We start from the raw sequence: 10199 nt of genomic DNA on the forward strand, positions 1-10199 counted from the left end.
CATCCCACCATTTAAAAAAAAAAAATCCCATCTGATGAAATAATTAGTATGTGTCACTCCAGACCTGAGAGAGGTCCTCACATGTCTACCATGTGGCAGTGGTCAGACCTCACAAACTGAGACATTATACTGTTTCTCTAGTACTTCATTTTAATTTCTCTCATGCTAAGTGTTGCTGCAAGCTTTAGACTTAGGTGAGAGCATATGTTGGAGAGCCTTCCCTTGCTGTTGCAGATGTTTTCTTTCGAACCATGAATCCTCTTTCTCTGAAGTAAAAAGTAAAGTTTCATCCCTTTTTACTAGGTCATCCCTGATAAAATTTGTGACATGAATGAAGAACCTCAAAGGTTTAAGTGATCTTCTCTAGCCTAGTCTAATCACACCAAGAAATTTCAGCCCAGGAGAGGTAGAAGAAAGAAGACAGAAAAGTCTTCCATTCAAAAATGGAGTTGTTAGTCTGATACAGAGATTCTTAATAGTTTGGATTGGTTGATCAAAGACAGGGTCCATGATGAAAAATAAACAACAGTTCTTGTTAATCAGAAAACAGTATTACTTGTTTCACAAGGAAGGGTTCCCCCCACCCAAATTCTACCTCTTTCTATCTGATGGAGTTTATTGGGCCCAGCTACCCCTGCTTTTCTTCATTGAACAATAGAGAGAAATCTAGGAAAAAAGGAAACATTCCAAAAATAAAGGCATTGTTCCTTGCAGTTCATGTTGTGTGACAGAAAGTCCTCTGGAGGATGGGTAAAGGCTGAAGAGAGTAAGAGCACAGAGACAATATCTCTAATTCCACTTGACCTTTTCTCTTTTGATTCCTATACTTGCTATTATTTCCAGTATCACAGTTTAACTGAGTCTTGGGGTCCAAGTAGCATTTACCTGAGAGGTGGGAAGGAGAACCTGCTATAGCAGTTTTATCAGTTTAGAAGATCTCCCTTTCTTTTGGAATGGGTAAGACTCTCTCAGCATAACACAGGACACATTAGTGGCAGATCTAATGCAAGTTGCCACGAATATTTAACAGATTAGTGAATCTCTTAGAAGGATGTTGTAAATAAGATTTTAGCCCATTTCCCATTTACATTTTGGCAACAGCTGTAATATTTGCAGCAGCAATAGAGTAGATTTTAACATGTGTGACCTAAAAGCTATGGAATTCATGACTTTCCTTTGAGGAGAGCTCCACTAAATTGCAGTAAAGCCATTTCTTTTACTCTCAGTGATGTTAGCAACAAACTTAATGCAATAAAGTCTCCTGAAACCTGAAGTCATAGCATACTGAGAATGTGTCCTCAGATATGTTTGTAAGTGCTTAGGACAAAGGATCCTGAGTTTTATAAAACCTCCATATATCACTGCAATTATAATTATTTTTCTTCAGAGAGAGCTGAGATATTATAAAACATCTGGTTTATTTAATATTATATTTTCAATAGCTATGAGTTCTGCCTATACAGTAAAAGTAGTTATTTGTATCAGACTGCTTTCATGGGTGCATGAATTGAATATTATATTCACATTATAAGAGCAGCATGTACTAAGGAACTGCATTCACACAGATGCCTTCTTTCCTAGCCTCGTCTAGGATTCCTCTACGATTTTCCATCTCTCAGGTCATCAGCATCTATCTTTGATCACTTGTCTGTCCCTTTCATCTCACTTGGTGAATTCTTACAACTGTCATTTAAAATGACACCTACAGAACTTCTCATTCCTTTCCTCAAACTCTCTTGCACAAGGACCATCTCATTTTCCCCCCACTTGACTGGCAGTCAATGCAACAGAACTCGTCCTCTGCATCTCACCCACAAAGCTTTCAACGGGTGAGATTTCCAAGACAGAGTATGATCAGAAAACACTCGGTATTACAGTATCGGATAAAGAGCCATTGCATTTTAAGCCTGGAAAATTTTTTTTTTTCCTCACAAGCACTAGGCAGTGTTTAAAGAACACAGAGAGGACAGTGTCAGTCAAGGGTCTTAAACTGCAGGCTTTGATTTCTTACTCCACACAACCATACATTTAAAAGTAACAACAAATGACCGTTACCTCATTAAGTGTGAAAAGAGGAGAAGCAGGAACTACCGCATATTTATTGACAGATTTTTTTTCTTTGATATGCAATAATAATAACAATAATTAATAAAAGTTAACTGTGCTCATGTCCTTTTTCAGAGAGAAAAAAATCAGTGTTTACTGATTTCACATGTGCTTTCCACTGTAATATTGACTTCTAAAAACTGGTAGCAAGTTGAAATCTAGCTTCCCTGTATAGACAAGCCTTTTCTTTGCTTTTTGTTTTAAAGGAAGATGGAGGCCTAATTGCTTAGCCAGATTTGCTATTTTATTTCATTACAAAGTATACAACAAGGAAATTTGGCCAAACACTAAGTTAAGCCTAAACACAGCTTCTTCTAGAAAGGGTAACTAGGATATTACTCTTAGTTCTGTTGTATGTTTATTTATATGTTATTTGGTGATAATGAAAAACAAATGTTAGGAATCTATTCAGTTCTTAAACTTTTATAGACTTATTGTCTTTATTTTCAACTGTGCAACTGTCTCTCAGCCTCCCCCTCACTCAGCCACATGGAACTGCAGTCAGTGACCCAGCGTCAGCTGTTCCGTTAGTCATCCTGGCCGAAACAACGATATTCCACACCACATTATACAACCACCGCGGCACTCGCTGCCTTGCAGCCCCTAACCCTTTTGCTCCCCACATCACAGGTCAGTCGGACCAGGGGGCCATGGAGGACTCTTCCAAGTTCTTGTCCTTAAGTGTCTGCTTCAGGACTCATTGTTGCAAATGAAAACGAGAGAATGATCTTGCCTCAAGAAACAACTATTTATGAAAAACACCCTTTCACAAAGCCCAGGACAGAGCCTGGTTCTCACCTCACTGCTCTTACCACTACCATTGCACTCCGTCATCAACAGCCATGTTAAAACAGAGGGAAGGAAATGAGAAGGACAGCCTTAAATTAATACTCACGCTTGACTAAAGAAAGAACTAAGAGAAGGAGAACTCCTCTCCTCAATGCCTCTCACTGCCCACTGCTGCAGAATGACAGCAGTTTTCACCCAGACTCCAGCATTTCTGGCTTATATGTTTGCTTAATCTTTCAGCCAGAGAGCATGACTCCGGATTTGTTGGTCCTTCTTCCGTAGGTGTTCTCAGCAGCAAAGCAGCCTCCTGCGGACCGTAGAAAGAAACTCCGTTCCCTTAGTGTGAGTAGGAGGTTCCTGAAGCACACCCTTTCCCACGTAAAACAAGCAGAACCCCCCCTCAAAGCAGAACCAGATGGTTGTTATGGCACACTTGGCTCATACTGGGGCTCAAACTGTGGCCCTGCTCCATCTGCAAATGATTTTGGTCATTTGATATTTGTCTCTGTTAATGCATGGCACTAATTTTTTGGAGAAGCGATCCTGACTAAATTATTAACCACAGAATTTAAATCTCCAAAGCAAGAAGCACAAGCCAAAGGCACATGCTACAAAACAGGAGGGTTTCCAAGACATGTCCTGTCAGGTTTTTGGGTGACTGAAGGAACCATATTGTGGTCATGAAACCTGGATTACAACCTGCTCTGTGTGGATAACTCTATACACAAAATACAGTACTGTGTTAAGGGAGTTAATTCTAAATGGTACAAGCTCAATTTCCATAAGGCACATCAGCTCAAATACTACACTATGCTCACGTGTCTTTCCTCCAACATGAGCCGGTTTGCGCAAGGCTCTTTCAAGTGCAGCTGTACAGCCCTGTATTGTCCTGTTTGGACAATCCTGTCCTTTATGTCACTGTAGGTTGACATATCTGTAGGTATGTTACTCACTTGACTAAACCTATGTATTTTCTGCTCCTAGAAAGAAAGCCACAGATCTTTTTCTCCATGTCTGCAATTCCTCAAAGTAGTCCTAGAAGTCCACTAGGACAACAGTTGCTGACACGGCTCTTTATGTGCTTTCCTCCTGGAAGGCAGTAGCTCTGGGTTGCCCTGTGGGTCTCTGACAAATGCCCTATCTCCTCCTTGTTAAATCCTTCTTACAGGGCAGTGACTCTCCGAACTGATGGCCACAGGCTCGCATATAACCAATGTGCACAAAACCACAACCAGCTACGTGTTGGTGGCCAGCACAGAGCCCTCTTTATAAGGGAAGCACTGCGGGCTGCAGTGTCTCTCTTGTTGCCCGGTGAGACTGTCACACACTCTTTTGGTCCCTCCTATCACCAGCTCTGTTCCCCCTTTCCCAAAATCACCTCTGGACCCACCAGCACTCGGTACCTGCGACGAGTGCACATCTGGGCCTTCCTCAGACACACTGCCCTCCACCCATGCATCTTCTGCCAGCTCTCACAGGTATATACCCTATGTATATGGACTAACAATGAATCATAATCACATGAAAAGCCCAGGATCTCAAGGAGGCCTCTAAACTGCCCTCCTTCCTAAGGCACCTCTTTGGGCACTAAGGTCACAGTCACACAAACCATTTAGGCTGCCATAAGCTGCTTCACCTAGGAGAAAATACTGCTTAATTATTATCCTAGGAAAAAATAAAGCAGCATTGAACAACAACAACAACAACAACAACAAAAGAAGAATGAAAAATTAGCCACATTGCAATTGCCTTTTTGCACACAGTGAGCAGTATGTCCTTGTGCCTGATCCATACATGACTTGAGTTTGTGTTACCTCCCAGCTGCGTGACCCTGATGGTTAGTGCAAAGTGCAGAGTTTTTGGAGAGTCCTGGTTCAGCCCCTGCTCTCAGCCACAGTCTTGCCTCATTCTTCCCCGTAAGCCAACAGTGCAGATAAAGCTGCAGGGTTGCAGCGACATAGTAAAGCAAAGCACAGTCTCTTCCAGGTTCCAGAGTTCTTGAGGACCGATCATTTTTCTACCCCACAAAGCTGTGCCTGCAAAGGTGCTAAAGCAAATACAAGCTGTATGAACTGTTCCATTTTGACCCACTGTTTAGTGTGCGTAGGAAAGATTAATAGCTATGGGAGCCAGGGACCAAGTTTTCCTATATTGTTTTGGGCTAAAAGTTAGTAACCATCAGTAATAATGGGGAGACAGACATGCTTCCAAAGGGCAGTTTGACAGTGAGATGGTGTTTCTACTGATTACTGAAGAAAGTTATGTTTAGGCTAAACTCCAACTTTCAGGCATCTAAGGTAAGGTAGGGCAAGTCCAGGGTAAATGACTGAAACCCCTGGTTTTGAAGAGGATAAATCTAAGGCATTTACATCAAAGCAAGAGCAATCATAAGGAGGACATATGGAATTGTCTTTTTCTATTCATTTCTTAGTTATTGGAACCTGCTTACCTAAGGCCTTGATCTAGCTAGGAGACCTCCACATAAGGGCCTTAGTTTCCAGGTTACCTGGGACTTCAGTGATTTGTAACCTCAAGACTGTTAATATTATGTGACAGCAATAACCAAGGGATGGAAAACCTGAGTGTTTGCTCTTAGATGCATCCCAGCAGTTACAGATTTAAGCAAGGAGAAAGATCACAAGGCTGAGACGTAATATCCTATAGTAACACAGTCTTAAACCAGCAATTTCCTTTTTGGACTTCACATCGGATCAAGGCTTGACAAAACACACCATTTGGAATATTAGCTAGAGGATTTGGAAAGAGACGGTAGCCATTTATTATGGTACGGAATGGTAATAATTACATTGCTTATAACAGAGGCATATTTCAAACAGCTAACAGATACAGTTCTAATGAGCGCTGTTTGCTTTCACCTCTTTTATTACAGGTCCAGCAGTCATGGTTCCATGAGCTCTGGATTTCTAGCTTTGTGGAACGCCGTGTTTGTAGACTAAACTAACCAATATACACGTGTTTCATCTCAGAACAAAAAAAGAAAGATTGAAAAATGGCAAACCATGTAATTTTCAAAATGAGTAATTCATTTGTGATTTTAAATAACATACGTTTGTACGTGAAGGCCAGTTTCTCTGGATCAACTGGATGAAGACATCTGCTTTATTTCAAAGATACCTGAAGAGGTAAAATTTGATAGTTCTTTGCTGAAATCTCTGCTATCTCTTTTGTGTATCTAAATTACATCTATTGATATACAATTATATTTTTGTAATACTTCTAAATCTCATAACCTTCTGTTTCAAATTCACAGTCTTCCACCACTTAAGCTATTATTATTTTTACCAGTCCCAAGGGTGTGCTAGAGTCTTTTTGGTACAAATTAGAAAGGCTTTTATGAAAAACTTACAGTTTATGTAAAAGAGGTTCTCTTTGGCTTCCTGACTCCACCATCACTAATGCCAGCACAGTAAAAGTTTCTAGTGTAGACTCACCCAGAATGGGTCAACATGACATCTGGCATTTTAGCACTAATGTTAGACTTGTTCACAACTAGACTCAGAGGATCTGAAATGGTGTTAGAAACAGTAGCAATTTTCCCTAAGAGAAAAAAAGCCAAATGTTGACAGGCTAATGAATACAAACGTGTCAGGGAATATTCTGACAGCAAAACTTTCCCCTATAAGTTGGTTGCAGACCTGCCTGCCGCTTTACCGTAGATTGGATGCTAACCTGGGTTTAGCAATAGCAACAGGAGAAATGGTTTTGAGAAGACAACAAGCTAACTGATTTTGCAAGGAATGAAAGCAGGGGTAGAAATGATCCTTGGGAACAGGATTCCTGGAACTGCATAGAGAATGTGGGGGCCAATACTCATTAGTTTTGGAGGAAAGCGCAAGTCTCAGAGAATAAGGCTGAGTGAAATAGAGGAAGACAAAGTGGGAAGAACCTAAAATGAAGGATAAATGCACATGACTGGGAGGCTGAGAAAGACTAGAAGAGCACAATAGGTTGCTAGAGCAAGTTTTGGAAAGAGCGACAGAGCAAATGTGAAGGGCAACTAGAGAGCCCAAGAGAGGCAAAGAGGCTATAATCCTAATTATTACATACACAGGCCTGTCATTTTGTACCAAAAAACATGAAAGGGGCTGTTAGGGCAAGGGAACACAGTATAATTGAGGTTATGTGCCATGAATAACACAAAGACAACCTCTCCCTAATGCTGGGTTGGCATACAGTAATTTTTGCCACTTGGTTCAGGTCTCTCCTGTCTTGATTTTTCATATTAAGACAAGGAAATCTGATATAATTTGACATTCCTTGGCTTCATCAGATCCGAGAGAGGCTTTGTGATCTTTGCTTACACTTAACGCTTCCCTCTTTGAAGGGAAAATGTATTCTGCACACTCTCCCACGCAGGAAGCTGCCCAAAGGGCAGTGCGAGGGAGGGATCCCGGAGCACCGAAGCAATGCTGGACGGCACTAAATGAACACATGTGGCATCCTGGCTATGCAGTGAGGCACGGCTGCATTGCTTCCCTACCACAACACCAAACTCGCCTCTAGAGTCTCGTTCTGTGAGCTCTCACCTTCACCACATAAAGACTTGACTGCTCTCGCCAGGAGCAACTTTTCCCAATATACAACGGATCTCATGACAAGAATTAGATATCTGTAGAAGACAGAAAAAGGAAACTGATCTGAGAGTTTGTGGTCACAGCTGGGCTGCAAGGGGAAAGGATTCTTGGTGTCCGAGAGAAGCAAGGGGGTTGGTAGGGAGTAAAACACCTGCGGATCACCCATAAATACAGCCATATTGTTGGACAGATAATACAGTTGGACTAGAAATAGCTAATAACTAAGCACATCCCACTTTCCACATCTATTTGAGGCAACAGGAGGAGGACTGTGCCAGTCCTTCACAAGCTCAGCCTAGAATACCCAGCCTAACCTAATCTGTTCTCCTCTGCCACTATTTAAAGATAAGTCTCCAGGATGCAGCCAGCACGTTTCCTGATGACCGCTACCTAATCACTTTTGCCACATAGGGGGTCTGTGCTTCTGGAGACTCCAGGAACGTGATCACCAAGTTCATCCCACTTCCGGTGCTCCACTCTGAGCCTTTTTAAATATAATTTTTTTCAGAATACTGAGACTTACAGTTTCAGCACACTCAAGATATGTTTTTATTAGTAGAGGCTGCTCAGCCCTCCAAAGATGTCAGCAGTGCCTACAGCTAACAGACAGGGTTTTCAGATAAACCGCTGGCTCAGGGCAGGCTCATGAGAGAACACATTCATCCGAGTCTCATTGGTACCAGCAACACCTTCTGCTCCTGTGCCACCTCTCTCCTCGAAACATTTGTGTCTCTGAAAGACCACAAATATAGACGGAAGAAAGGAAAGGATCTTTTGCTCCTGAATTTACTTCACACGAGTAAGGAGAGAAAACATTCCCCTTCCCAATCCTTTCCTATCAAGGGGCCTCAGTTCAATGTAGTTTAAGCTGAATTAATACAGGCAGATGTTTTCAGTGGAGGAAACCCGTCAGTATGACCTAAATCTTCCTCAGTTACCAAAATGGATCTGACAGAATGATATGGCCATTGTGCGGTGTCGCAGTCATGATCTACAGCAGGCGAAGGAGAAGCCAGAAGAAACAGAGTGGGAGAGAGAAGTTATATGATATCATATAAAACCATCTTCTGCAGTCCATCCAGGCAACTTCTGCTCTGTGATGGCAAAGGGGTTGCTAATGAAAAATAAATTGTAAGCTCTTACTTAACACAAACTTTAGACAAAAAGAGGAGAACAAAGGAATCCTCCAGGCAAAAATTGGGGAAAATGACGATAATTATTAATTTCTTCAACTCAAACTACAAGACTTTCATCTGTTTTCTGATGAGACAACGCATTAACTTTCCAGTCACAAAACCCATAAATCTACGAGAAGTACCTGTTTGATCAGACAGAAATAAACAAGGAACTCAGCACTAGCATCACCACATTCTCAGCTGAACATTTGCAGCACATAAAGATACTTCCAGGCCTTTCAATATCTGTAAGTACCTTTAAATAGAAAACATGTCCTGAAACTGCACTCTTATATTGAAGAGCATGACAGACAATAAATGCGCTCACCCTCTTTTCAGGATTCTTAGTCTTATACATTCAAGTACGGGTGTCAAAAAGGCCCTCAAGTACTTATTTAGATACACGGCAACAAGTTGCCTAGTTTTCAGAAGTTCTGGGCACTCACAACGCCCAATGAAGACAAAAGAGGCTTCAGGAGCTCTGTAATTGTTTGGATGCTTAATTACACAGTTTGCATGATTTCTACATGCATATGCCTAAGGACTACACTTTTAACTTTTTTTGGATAAGACAGAAAGCAAAAACCTGTGTGTAATTATTAAATGAGATAAATAAATAACGGAAGCTCCTAATTCCCAGAACATCCCGACCAGATGAGGTCTGAAATCCAAACCTCATCCATGATTTCGGTTTCTGTAGAAGCCCATCTCTTACCTCAAAGTATTTCAAGGTCTGAAGTTTGACTTGGGCCCGCAGCGCTCCTTATTGTTTTCTCTGGGGTGCCGCGCTTTCCATGATCTTTATAGCAGAAGTTTTTTTTTTTTCCTTCTTTTTTTTTTCTTTACATTCTCCATTTCAGTTTTTATGGAGTCATAAGAATAATTTATAGCCGAGAAGCTTCTCTCTCATCCTGCATCACTTTCCAGCTTTGATGTCTACAGGCACAAAAATTTGTATGCACTTAACAGCATTTTAAAGTCGATGCGAGTGAATGAAGTCACCGGGAACGCCCGTGGCACGTTCCCGCGTGGATTTTTAGCCCCCCCGCTGTCAAGCTGAACCAGACCAAGGCAGGTTTGTACACCCAGGAGGGCACCCTGGCTGCCAGGGCTTCCGTCCCTCCTTCCCGCCGCGCTACCCGCGGCCACCCAACAACGAGCCCCTCGTCTTCACGGCCGCGGAGCCCATTTCGAGGCGGCTCTGCCACGAGGCAGCTCAGCCTGCAGACCGGCGCCTCTCCCACCGTCTTCCACACGGCTTGCGTGGGTCGGGAATTTATCCCTGCACAGATCTCCCGGCTCGGCCTCGGCTCCACCGGGGCGAGGGGCCTGTCGAGCTCCGCCGGGGCGAGGGGCCTGTCACGCTCGCTGTGGCCGCGTTATTCCCCACACGGACGAGGGCCGCAGAGCGGCGGCGCGGGGGCGCGGGCAGCGGCGGTTTCACGGCCTCGCCACGGCCACGAGAGCCGGGGAAGGGCCCCCTGCTGCCCTCGCCGCCCCCTGCCCACCGGCCCGGCCCCGACAGGCCGCTCCG

Source organism: Apteryx rowi, unplaced genomic scaffold (assembly GCF_003343035.1).
Source record: "Apteryx rowi isolate R43461 unplaced genomic scaffold, aptRow1 scaffold_24, whole genome shotgun sequence".
In the NCBI taxonomy this organism is placed as follows: Eukaryota; Metazoa; Chordata; class Aves; order Apterygiformes; family Apterygidae; genus Apteryx; species Apteryx rowi.